The following is a 13,096-nucleotide window of genomic DNA, read 5'->3' on the forward strand; positions in this document are numbered from 1 at the left end:
CCAAATGCGAATGCCACACCTGGAATCAACTCCAGACCTTTTACCTGATTAATTCATGATGAAATAACAAAGGAATAGCCCACACCTGTCCATAAAACAGCTTTTGAGTCAATTGTCCAATTACTTTTGGTCCCTTGAAAAAGAGGGGGCTACATATTAAAGAGATGTCATTCCTAAACCCTTCCTCCAATTTGGATGTGAATACCCTAAAATTAAAGCTGATAGAATGCACTTTAAGCCCTTATTCGTTATTTAACTGTAACTTGAATTTATTTTGGTTCACAGCCAAAATAACAAAACTTGTATCAGTTTCCAATTATTTCAGACCTAACTGTATATATATATATATAAAACAAAAAGAAAGAAAGCGCCCGATCCTAGTGTAATATGAAAAATACACATTTAATATTCCAGTATTAAGTACAACAAATTTAAACTCACAAACAAATGTGAAAAACAAGCATGTAATGAGTATACTCATTCGCCAACCGCCGGAAGACACCGCTCTGCTCACAGGCCATTCTTTTCCTCCATGAAGTCCCAGCTCCTCTGAGCTACCGTCCAGCAGGGGCCTCAGAGAATGCGCAACCTCTCCAGATGTAACCCCGAAGTCCACCACTCACCACAGCAACTCCGGATGGGAGGAAATGGTAATGTGACCCCGTGGAGGAGAAGGGGCAAGTGCAGTAGTTCGCCGATGCGTAGCAGCGTATGCAATGTCCCAGCAAAAGTCAAAGTGTAAATGAGTATGGTGACAGACTGTCAGTAGCTCACACTAACACTCCCAACGCGTTTCTTCACGCTAAGGTGGACGAAGCAGGTGGCGAAACGTGCGCGTCGGGGATTGTCTGTCTCATCTAGGATGCGGTGGTGATCTCAGCTGTTTCTCCTTCTCTCCACTGAATCTTGCAGTCCGTGCTTCAAGCAACCCTGGGAGCATGTGCAGTGCAGTGGCTGAGACTCACTCTCCCTGAACCTACGAGCAGTTAAGCTGTGGATATCTGCTATCACTCTGCTGGACAATTTTGCTGTTCACTCTGGACTGGTCTAAGTACTTTTGCTACCTATTTTGGCTTGTTATTTACATCTGCCAATTTTTTGCTTATCTGTGTGTGTCATATCTATAGGCTTGGATCATATAACGAACTTATATAATTAACTCTTTCATTTCCTTGCTTGTTAGTTACGCACTAGTTTCATACTAGCACTTCACACAGGGGGTTTCAATTTAGGTAGTACCTGACCGGCCGGTCTGAGTGTTCTGATGCAAGAATTTCTTGCCTCTACACTTTATTTACACACTTTGTCCTTGTTACTGCAGTGTAGCATTTTTCCCCACACCTTAAGGTTCAGTTTATATCAGCTTTGTAGGTCACCACTGCTCCTCATTTTAACCATTTATGTGTATGTGATTAATATACTTTTTTTGATACATTTTGTGTATGTTAGAGTGCTATTCAGGGGATTCTTTTTTTTCTGTGTTAGTTTTCATATATATATATATATATATATACACACTTAAATGTACCGCGCTAGTAAATGTACATACAGTAGGGCCCCGCTCATATGGCAGGTTCCGTGGCACCACTGAAAAGCGGAACCGGCGATTTTCGGTGTCTCCTACCCTTCTGCACATGCACAGAATTGCTTACCCCCCGTTCTGCGCATGCGTGAACTCTGCCGCTCCCCCTTCTGTGCATGCGCAGACATTGGGGCCCCCTTCTCGGTACCGCCATATTGGTCAGATCACCGAGAAGTGAAACGCTGAGAAGTGGGGCCCTACTGTATACACAAACGTGTGCGTGTATATTGTGGTGTGCAAATTTGCTTATATACCCTATTTCCTCAATTCTAAGACGCACCTTTTTTTCAATTTTCACATTTCTGAAATCGGGGTGTATCTTAGAATCGATGTATTAAAATGAATTTTTTTTAAGTGTCTACAGTACTAACCCCCTCTTCACTTGACATGTTTCAGGAGAGGTCCCATATGAGGGGATTACGAAGTGTGGGGCGGCAGGAGAGGTCCCACGTCTGCAGATGGTTGAAGATGGTCAGCGGGCGGGAGTGAGGTAGCGGCGGCAAGACAGGTTCCAAGTCTGCAGGTGAATGAAGATAAGAAGACAGCGGGTGTGCGGTGGCAGAGGCAGCTAATAGATCATAATAGCAGGAGCAAAGCGGCATAGGGGAACAGCTTGGGAGGTGCACTCTGTAACACCAGAAGTTGACCGGTGTCTGACTTCCGGTTACAGTGTGCACCTCCCAAGCCGTTCCCCTATGCTGCTCTGCTCCTGCTCAGCTCTCCTGCTATTATGATCTCCTGCCGCCGCACCCCACCGCACGCCCGGTGTCTTCTTATATTCATTCACATGCAGACTTTGGACCTGTCCTGCTGCCGCACACCCACCCGCTGTCCATCTTCAACCATCTGCAGACGTGGGACCTCTCCTGCCGCCGCTGCCTTCATCCTCCGCTGAGATGGGACCTCTCCTGAAACATGCGCCAAATCGATGGTGCATCTTACAATCGAAGGTGTCTTACAATCGAGGAAATACGGTATATATATGGCTAATCTATGCAGCCACTGATATTGCCCAGGTAACACTGTTTACAGGCATCCACTCAAAGCCATATAGCTCTCATGAGCAGGGTCCTCATTACCTTCTGTATCTGTTTGCTCTTGTCTCTCCTTCTTGTATGTCATTCAGTTTATGTAATTGATGTCACTCTGTACCCCCACTGTACAGCGCTTTAAAAGAAAAAATAAACGAGAGAAGGAGTGGCTCAGTGAGTAAAGACACTGACTGGCACTGAGTTTGAAGCACGGGAACCTGGTTCAATTCCCTCTGTCGGCTTGGCCAAGTCACTTTATCTCCCTGTGCCTCAGGCACAAAAAACATAGATTGTAAGCCCCATGGGCAGGGACTGTGTCTCCAAAATGTCTCTGTAAAGCACCATGTAAAAATAGCAGCGCTATACAAGAATAAGCTATTATTATAATATTCAAGTTCTAGATAATTTTGCAGTTGAGTTTGATATAAGCATGAAAGAATAGGTACACAAACACATTCCAACGTAGCAGAGTGTAAATCTATTCATCAAGGCTGTGAATGCAGGATCTCTGAAGCCTCTAGTGAATGTCATGAATGATGAGTATTGCCCTGTACATGTCTTGGAGTTTTGTTGTTTGGAGGAGTGATTGGACCACCAGTGTAACCTCCATGCAGAAGAACTAACTAGAGGAATGTGCCTATGCAGAGTCTTTCTTTAGAAGCCCATAGCCACATGTGCACTGAGAGGATCAGGAGCACAATGTGTACACACACAAATGGAGAATAAAGAGCAGGGAAACAGCACAAGGGTCTGAGTTAATTATACAAAAGTCAGAGTGGGCAAGAAATCCCCAAGGATCGCGGAGCAAATTTGAATGAGAAGGGGGAATTTGTGAACGTGGTAAAAATAAAAGAAATGCATAGCTTGAAATTCAATGCGACACTGGATTGCAATGTATCGTAGCAGAAGGGATCAGAGTTTAACATTGTTCATGTATTTCTGAAAAAGTTCTGCATCACATATAAAACACGTATATATATTATAAACACACACACAAATAAAAGTATACACATCAATATATGCACACATACAGTACATTGTTTCATATATTGCTGCAACAAGTCTGGATGTAACAATGTACAAGTGTGAGTGTGTGTGACACACACACACACACACACACAGTTACTTTTATGTCCGAAGCACTTATTCCCATGATCTGTTATTTGTTTTCTTTGTTATTTATATGATTGTCACGTGTATTACTACAGTGAAGCGCTATGTACATTAATGGCGCTATATAAATAAATAAAGATATACATACATACATATATGTTTTTTTTTGTAACAAAAATAAATAGGTGCCTGTACCCAGAGAAAGCACAGGGCCTTTTACCTTTTCCTGCTTCTTATCTCCTCCAGCTACGTCGCGATGTGCCATTCAACATCATGTCATGGCAACGCCACATCCATATGACGCTGCGTTGTCACAAGGAGAAGATGCCAGAGATGAGGAGCACGGGGCGGGTAAGAAGCACTCAGAAAAAAGGTGCCGGTACATACCATCACAAAAACGCCATATACATATGTGTGTGTGTGTGTGTTTTTGAGTAAACCCCTTGCCTGCTTTACTCAATGCAACACCGCCGGAACAAGAGATTAGTGTATCTCGAAAGCTCGCACAAATAAAAGCATTTAGTTAGCCAACCGAACGGTATCGTCTATAATATATATATATATATGTATATATATATACATATATATATATATATATATATACACAGTGTTCGAAAAAACTATATATATTGGCTATATATATACACATATATATAGCAAATGGAAATATACTGTATGCTCATTTGCATGTCTTAGGCTGGTCTGCAACCCCACCTTTCACCATTAGCACCCAGCACAGAGCACTTCCACTGTAGCAAGGGATTCTGGGAAATGACATGCACATGAGCACACAGTGCCACTTTTTGCTTCAAAAACCATTTTATACATGGTTCCCTATAGGCTTAAGCTTGCTGCATGGTCACAGCTTTGAGCACAGCCAGGGTTAAGATGCATAGCCAGAAAACCAACCCACAGACAGCTGTTGCGACCTTAATGGGTCTCATCAGTGTGGGGTTGGTTAACTGGCTATGCAATGAGGATGGGGGTTTACCATACTTAGTTAAGTTATGGTGAGTAAAAAAAATTACAAAAAACCCTCCACAGCAAAGCATACAGCAAATGGAAATATACTGTATGCTCATTTGCATGTCATAATTTGCAGACCTGCCTAAGACATGCAAATGAGCATACAGTATATTTCCATTTGCTATATGCTTTGCTGTGGAGGGTTTTTGTCACTTTTTTTACTCACCATAACTTAACTAAGTATATATGTGTATATATATATATATATATATATATATATATATATATATATATATATATATATATTATATATATACAGTGTTCGACAAATCACCCAAAAATCTACTCGCCCAACCCAAAAATCTACTCGCCACCTAGTCCCCGCCCCCAACCCCGCCCCTAGTCCCGCCCCCAACCCCGCCCCTAGTCCCGCCCCCCAACCCCGCTTTAAAATAAAATATATAAATAAAATACATTTAATAAATTCCTAGTCAGAACAACATTCGTTTTTGACATAAATGTATTTATTGTATTACATTATACTACAATTAGTCCTTGTTACATGTGTGTGTGTAAATGTCGGATCTAGAAATAAAAGCCAGGTGTGAATGACTAGTTTCCTGAACCCCTTAACCAATGTCTGGATGTCCCCGCTTCACAATATTTAAAGCAGCAATCCCACCTGGGATCTTACCTGATCCGCAGTCCCTCAATGTCCAGGTACGCTCATTCCCGCAATGTTATAAATTGGGGAGGTGTTCATTACCTGTCTTCTGGGTTAGGGGGGGGGGTTCCGATGTCTTCCGTGTGAAGCTTGAGCCAGATCTGGAAGAAAGCAGTATAGGGGTAGTTAGGATTTCGGTGTAGTATAGGGCAGTTAAGATATATAGGGTAAATAAGAGATCCAGAGTGTGAGTGACAGAGAGAGAGAGTGTGGGAGTGACAGAGAGAGAGAGTGTGGGGGAGAGAGAGAGAGAGAGTGTGGGGGAGAGAGAGAGAGAGTGTTGGGGAGAGAGGGAGAGAGAGTGTGGGGGAGAGAGGGAGAGAGAGTGTGGGGGAGAGAGGGAGAGAGAGTGTGGGGGAGAGAGGGAGAGAGAGTGTGGGGGAGAGAGGGAGAGAGAGTGTGGGGGAGAGAGGGAGAGAGAGTGTGGGGGAGAGAGGGAGAGAGAGTGTGGGGGAGAGAGGGAGAGAGAGTGTGGGGGGAGAGAGAGAGAGAGTGTGGGGGAGAGAGAGTGTGGGGGAGAGAGAGAGAGAGAGTGTGGGGGAGAGAGAGAGAGAGTGGGGGGGGGAGAGAGAGTGGGGGGAGAGAGAGAGTGTGGGGGAGAGGGAGAGAGAGTGTGGGGAGAGAGAGAGTGTGGGGGAGAGAGTGTGGGGGAGAGAGGGAGAGAGAGTGTGGGGGAGAGAGGGAGAGAGAGTGTGGGGGAGAGAGGGAGAGAGAGTGTGGGGGAGAGAGGGAGAGAGAGTGTGGGGGAGAGAGAGTGTGGGGGAGAGAGAGAGAGAGTGTGGGGGAGAGAGAGAGAGAGAGTGTGGGGGAGAGAGAGAGAGTGTGGGGGGGGGAGAGAGAGAGTGTGGGGGGGAGAGAGAGAGAGTGGGGGGGAGAGAGAGTGTGGGGGAGAGAGAGAGTGTGTGGGGGAGAGAGAGAGAGAGAGAGTGTGTGGGGGAGAGAGGGAGAGAGAGTGTGGGGGAGAGGGAGAGAGAGTGTTGGGGAAAGAGAGAGTGTGGGGGGGAGAGAGAGAGAGTGGGGGGGGAGAGAGTGAGAGAGAGTGGGGGAGAGAGAGAGAGAGAGAGAGTGTGGGGGGAGAGAGAGAGAGAGTGTGGGGGAGAGAGAAAGAGAGTGTGTGGGAGAGAGAGAGTGTGGGGGGGAGAGAGAGCATGTGGGGGGGAGAGAGAGCGTGTGGGGGGGAGAGAGAGAGTGTGGGGGGGAGAGAGAGAAGTGTGGGGGGGAGAGAGAGAATGTGGGGGGGGAGAGAGAGAGTGTGGGGGGGGAGAGAGAGAGTGTGGGGGGGAGAGAGAGTGTGGGGGAGACAGAGGAGAGAAACGGTGGGTGACACACACAGAGGGTGGGTGATACACAGAGAGAGAGGCTGGGTGAGTGACTGGCTGGTTGAGTGGTTTGCTGGGTGAGTGGCTGGGTGGGGCAGGGGTGACTGGGTGGGTGAGTGACTGACACTGACTGGGGGTGGGGGGTGACTGACACTGACTGGGGGTGGGGGGGTGACTGACACTGACTGGGGGTGGGGGGGTGACTGACACTGACTGGGGGGTGGGGGGGTGACTGACACTGACTGGGGGTGGGGGGGGTGACTGACACTGACTGGGGTTGGGGGGGTGACTGACACTGACAGGGGGTGGGGGGGTGACTGACACTGACTGGGGGTGGGGGGGTGACTGACACTGACTGGGGGTGGGGGGTGACTGACACTGACTGGGGGTGGGGGGGGTGACTGACACTGACTGGGGTTGGGGGGGTGACTGACACTGACTGGGGTTGGGGGGGTGACTGACACTGACTGGGGGTGGGGGGGTGACTGACACTGACTGGGGGTGGGGGGGGTGACTGACACTGACTGGGGGTGGGGGGGTGACTGACACTGACTGGGGGTGGGGGGGGTGACTGACACTGACTGGGGGTGGGGGGTGACTGACACTGACTGGGGGTGGGGGGTGACTGACACTGACTGGGGTGGGGGGTGACTGACACTGACTGGGGGTGGGGGGTGACTGACACTGACTGGGGGTGGGGGGGTGACTGACACTGACTGGGGGTGGGGGGTGACTGACACTGACTGGGGGGTGGGGGGGTGACAGACACTGACTGGGGTTGGGGGGTGACTGACACTGACTGGGGGGTGACTGACAGGGGGGGGGTGACTGACTGACTGGGGGGAAGGTTACTGACTGGGGGGGTTACTAACTTGGGGGGTGACTGACTGTGGGGGGGGTTACTGACTGGGGGGAGGTTACTGACTGGGGGGGACCTCTGGTGTCACACACATACACATACTCCCATACACACATACATTCATTCACACACACACACACACATTCTCCCACACACACACACATACACATTCTCACACACACACAGGGGAGGAAAGGCCGCGACCAGCACCACGCAAATCCCCCACCCACCCGCGCCCATCTCCCGCTCGTGTGGGGGGCAGGCCGACATCCCCCCCCCAATCAGCAGGGTGGGTGGGAGGCACGTGGCGAGGTATCCCCCACTGGGCGCCCCAGGTGACAGTCAGCCCCGCCGTGGCCGCCACTGCCCTGCTCCCCTCGCCGGCATGTCACAGTGCCTGGCCAAGCTGCAGGCTGCTTCTTCCCCCCCAGCCCGCGGCGGCATGATGCTCGTGGCGGGGGGGTGGGCCAGGCCGACATCCCCCCACCTCATGCGGCGGCTGCGCCATCATGAAGGTAGGGGACGCATGGGAGGCACGTGGTGAGGGCCGAGCCCCCCCCCCGCAAGCCAACCGGGCTGCAGCAGCGGGGACCTCCCGCCCCTGACATCGATCGGTGGATCGAGGGGAAGGGGACAGGAGGAGGGGAAGGGGAAAGGAGCAGGAAGAGGGGAAGGGAGCAGGAGGAGGGGACAGGGGACAGGAGGAGGGGACAGGAGCAGGGGACAGGAGGAGGGGAATGGGACAGGAGCAGGGGACAGGAGAGCTTCCACGGTGGGGAGTAGGGAGCCATGTGGGGACCAGGGGGATCGCAGGGAAGGAGCAGAGGGGCCGCAGCATGGAGAGTACTTACTCTCCAACAGAGCTCCAGGCAGAATGGCCGCTCATTGGGGGCGGGCTCATATAGAGCCTGGCCGCGCGCCCACAAAGCCTGGAGCGCGCGCCAATCAGGAGTCAGGTAGGGGAGTTTTTTTTTTTCAGCGCGAGCAGGGAAACGAACGGGGGAATTTAAAAAAAAAACACGTGTGCTGCTTGGGCCAATAGTTACTCGCCCGGGGGTTAAATCCACCCGCCCCGGGCGAGTAAATGTATACAATTGTCGAACACTGTATATATATATATATATATATACACAGTGTTCGACAAATCACCAAAAAATCTACTCGCCACCTAGTCCCGCCCCCAACCCCGCCCCTAGTCCCACCCCCAACCCCGCTTTAAAATAAAATATATATATAAAATAGATTTAATAAATTCCTAGTCAGAACAACATTCGTTTTTGACATAAATGTATTTATTGCATTACATTATACTACAATTAGTCCTTGTTACGTGTGTACGTGTGTGCGTGCGTGCGTGCGTGCATGTGTGTGTGTAAATGTCGGATCTAGAAATAAAAGCCAGGTGTGAACGACTAGTTTCCTGAACCCCTTAACCAGTGTCTGGATGTCCCCGCTTCACAATATCTAAAGCAGCAATCCCGCCTGGGATCTTACCTGATCCGCAGTCCCTCAATGTCTAGGTACCCTCATTCCCGCAATGTTATACATTGGAGGGGAGGTGTTCCCTACCTGTCTTCTGGGTTAGGGGGGTTCCGATGTCTTCCGTGTGAAGCTTGAGTCAGATCTGGAAGAAAGCAGTATAGGTTATTTCGGTGTAGTATAGGGCAAGTAAGATATATAGGCTAAATAAGAGATCCAGATCCAGAGTGTGAGAGAGTGTATGTGACAGAGAGAGAGAGAGAGAGAGAGAGTGTGGGGGAGAGAGAGAGAGGGTGTAGGGGAGAGAGAGAGAGAGAAAGAGAGAGCGAGAGCATGGGGGAGAGAGAGAGTGTGGGGGAGAGAGAGAGAGAGTGTGGGGGAGAGAGTGTGGGGGAGAGAGAGAGAGTGTGGGGGAGAGAGAGAGAGAGTGTGGGGGAGAGAGAGAGAGTGTGGGGGGGAGAGAGAGAGAGAGAAAGAGAGAGAGAGTGTGGGGGAGAGAGAGAGAGTGTGAGGGAGAGAGTGTGGGGGGGAGAGAGAGAGAGTGTGGGGGAGAGAGAGAGTGTGGGGAGAGAGAGAGTGTGGGGGAGAGAGTGTGGGGGGGAGAGAGAGAGAGAGAGAGTAGGGCGGGAGAGAGAGAGAGTGTGGGGGAGAGAGAGTGAGAGTGTGGGGGAGAGAGAGAGTGAGAGTGTGGGGGAGAGAGAGAGTGTGGGGGAGAAAGAGAGTGTGGGGGAGAGAGAGAGAGTGTGGGGGAGAGAGAGAGAGTGTGGGGGAGAGAGAGAATGTGGGGGAGAGAGAGAGAGTGTGTGGGGGAGAGAGAGTGTGTGTGGGGGGGAGAGAGAGAGTGTGGGAGGGAGAGAGAGAGAGTGGGGGGGGAGAGAGAGAGAGTGGGGGTGAGAGAGAGTGTGGGTGGGAGAGAGAGTGTGGGGGGGAGAGAGAGAAAGTGTGGGGGGAGAGAGAGAGTGTGGGGGGGGAGAGAGTGTGTGGGGGAGAGAGACAGTGTGGGGGAGAGAGAGAGTGTGGGGGGAGAGAGAGTGTGGGAGAGAGAGAGTGTGGGGGGGGAGAGAGAGTGTGGGGGGGGAGAGAGTGTGGGGGGGGGAGAGAGTGTGGGAGAGAGAGAGTGTGGGGGGGGGAGAGAGAGTGTGGGGGGGGAGAGAGTGTGGGGGGGGAGAGAGAGAGTGGGGGGGGAGAGAGAGAGTGGGGGGGAGAGAGAGAGAGTGTGGGGGGGAGAGAGAGAGAGTGTGGGGGGGAGAGCAAGAGAGTGTGGGGGAGAGAGAGAGAGAGAGGTGGGGGGAGAGAGAGAGAGAGTGTGGGGGAGAGAGAGTGTGGGGGGGAGAGAGTGTGGGGGAGAGAGAGAGTGGGGGAGAGAGAGAGAGTGGGGGGAGAGAGAGAGTGGGGGAGAGAGAGAGTGTGAGGGGGAGAGAGAGTGTGTGGGGGAGAGAGAGAGAGAGAGTGTGTGGGGGGAGACACAGAGGGGGGAGACACCGAGGGGGGTGACACAGAGGGGGGAGACACACACAGAGGGTGGGTGATACACAGAGAGAGAGGCTGGGTGACTGACTGGCTGGGTGACTGACTGGGTGACTGACTGGGTGACTGATTGGCTGGGTTACTGACTGACTGGAGCAGGGGTGACTGACTGACTGGGGCAGGGGTGACTGACTGACTGGGGCAGGGGTGACTGACTGACTGACTGGGGCAGGGGTGACTGACTGATGAACGGGGGCAGGGGTGACTGACTGACTGGGGCAGGGGTGACTGACTGACTGGGGCAGGGGTGGGTGACTGACTGACTGGGGCAGTGGTGACTGACTGACTGACTGGGGCAGGGGTGACTGACTGACTGACTGGGGCAGGGCTGACTGACTGACTGACTGGGGCAGGGGTGACTGACTAACTGGGGCAGGGGTGACTGACTGACTGACTGGGGCAGGGGTGACTGACTGACTGACTGGGGCAGGGGTGACTGACTGACTGGGGCAGGGGTGACTGACTGACTGACTGGGGCAGGGGTGACTGACTGACTGGGGCAGGGGTGACTGACTGACTGGGGCAAGGGTGACTGACTAACTGACTGACTGACTGGGGCAGGAGTGACTGACTGGGGCAGGGGTGACTGACTGACTGACTGGGGCAGGGGTGACTGACTGACTGACTTGGGCATGGGTGACTGACTGACTGGGGCAGGGGTGACTGACTGACTGGGGCAGGGGTGACTGACTGACTGGGGCAGGGGTGACTGACTGACTGGAGCGGGGGTGACTGACTGACTGACTGGGGCATGGGTGACTGACTGGGGCAGGGGTGACTGACTGACTGGGGCAGGGGTGACTGACTGACTGACTTACTGGGGCAGGGGTGACTGACTGACTGACTGGGGCAGGGGTGACTGACTGACTGGGGCAGGGGTGACTGACTGGGACAGGGCTGACTGACTGACTGGGGCAGGGCTGACTGACTGGGGCAGGGGTGACTGACTGACTGGGGCAGGGGTGACTCACTTACTGACTGACTGGGGCAGGGGTGACTCACTTACTGACTGACTGGGGCAGGGGTGACTGACTGACCGGGGCAGGGGTGACTGACTGACTGGGGCAGGGGTGACTGCTGACTGGGGCAGGGGTGACTGACTGGGGCAGGGGTGACTGATTGGGGGGTACCTCTGGTGTCACACACATACTCCCATACACACATACACACACACACACACACACACACACACACACACACACACACACACACACACACACACTCCCATATATACACACACACATTCTCCCATATACACACACACACACTCTCTCTCTCTACACACACAGGGGGGGGAGGAAAGGCCACGACCAGCACCACCACCACGCTCCTCCCCCACCCACCTGCACCCATCTCCCGCTCGTGGGTGGGGGGCAGGCCGACACCCCCCCCCCATACCTCACACGGCGTAGTGGAAGCTTTGGGGAGGTGGGGAGGTGGCAGGGTGGGTGGGTTTTCATGAGGCAAGGTGTCCCCCAGCGGGCGGCATCCCCCGCCCACCTCATGCGGCGGCTGCGCCGTCATGAAGTTAGCTGGCGGGTGGGTGGGAGGCACGTGGTGGCAAGGCACCTGGTGAGGCCCCCCCGCGTACGCCAACCAGGCTGCAGCAGTGGGGATCGAGGGACAGGAGGAGGGGAGGGCGAAGGAGAGGAGGAGGGGAGAGAAAGGGGACAGGAGGAGGGGAAGGGGACAGGAGGAGGGGAAGGGGACAGGAGGAGGGGAGATATAACGCAAAAGGCGCGTACTGGCGGGAGAGGGCAGGAGCAGAGGGCCGCTGTGGTGAGTAGTGAGCCATGTGGGGACCAGGGGGATATCACGGGTCTTGCAGGAGGCAGGGAAGGAGCAGAGGGGCCGCAGCATGGAGAGATTGGAGAGTACTTACCCTCCAACAGATCTCCAGGCAGAAAGAATGGCCGCTCGTTGGGGGCGGGCTCATATAGAGCCTGGCCGCGCGCCCACAAAGCCTGGGAGCATGCGCCAATCAGCTGTCAGGTAGAGGGAGTTTTTTTTTTTCAGCGCGAGCAGGGAAAATTTCAGCGCGAGCAGGGAAATTTAAAAAAACAAACACGTGTGCTGCTTGGGCCAATATTTACTCGCCCGGAGATTAAATCCACTCGCCCCGGGCGTGTAAATGTATATGATTGTCGAACACTGTATATATATATATATATATATATATATTGTGACAAACGGCTTACTCCGGGGCGCCGCCGTCTGTCCGGGACTGTTAGAACACGGTCTTTTAGGGTAGGTTAAATGACGAGGCGTAACGTGCTGTTCCTTTAAACAGGCTATTGCCTGGTTTATTCAGTCCCATGCACTGAGACTGCCACATGGAATTCAAAATAATACATAAGCAAACAAAAACCCTGCTCGTCTGAGCAATAACTTAACTAAGGTTTTCCCTGACTGGGGTTAGACTGGCTTATCCAGTTCCAACAACAAAAATAAGGGACTTTGCAGTTTTAGACAAAAGGAACAGAATGATTTAACCTG

The 13,096-nt window shown here is 52.4% G+C and overlaps 1 long non-coding RNA gene across 2 annotated transcripts in view; it reads left to right on the forward strand.

Moving 5' to 3' along the window:
- Window positions 1-1,000: 1,000 nt before the first annotated feature.
- Window positions 1,001-13,096, forward strand: part of LOC142490987 (uncharacterized) — a 19,407-nt gene continuing 7,311 nt past the window's right edge. For both annotated transcript variants that reach the window (XR_012800201.1, XR_012800202.1), the window contains exons 1-2: window positions 1,001-1,045; window positions 3,973-4,077. This is a non-coding gene — a long non-coding RNA (uncharacterized LOC142490987). The remainder of the gene's footprint in view (window positions 1,046-3,972; window positions 4,078-13,096) is intronic.

This window comes from Ascaphus truei, chromosome 3 (genome assembly GCF_040206685.1).
Source record: "Ascaphus truei isolate aAscTru1 chromosome 3, aAscTru1.hap1, whole genome shotgun sequence".
Classification (NCBI taxonomy): Eukaryota; Metazoa; Chordata; class Amphibia; order Anura; family Ascaphidae; genus Ascaphus; species Ascaphus truei.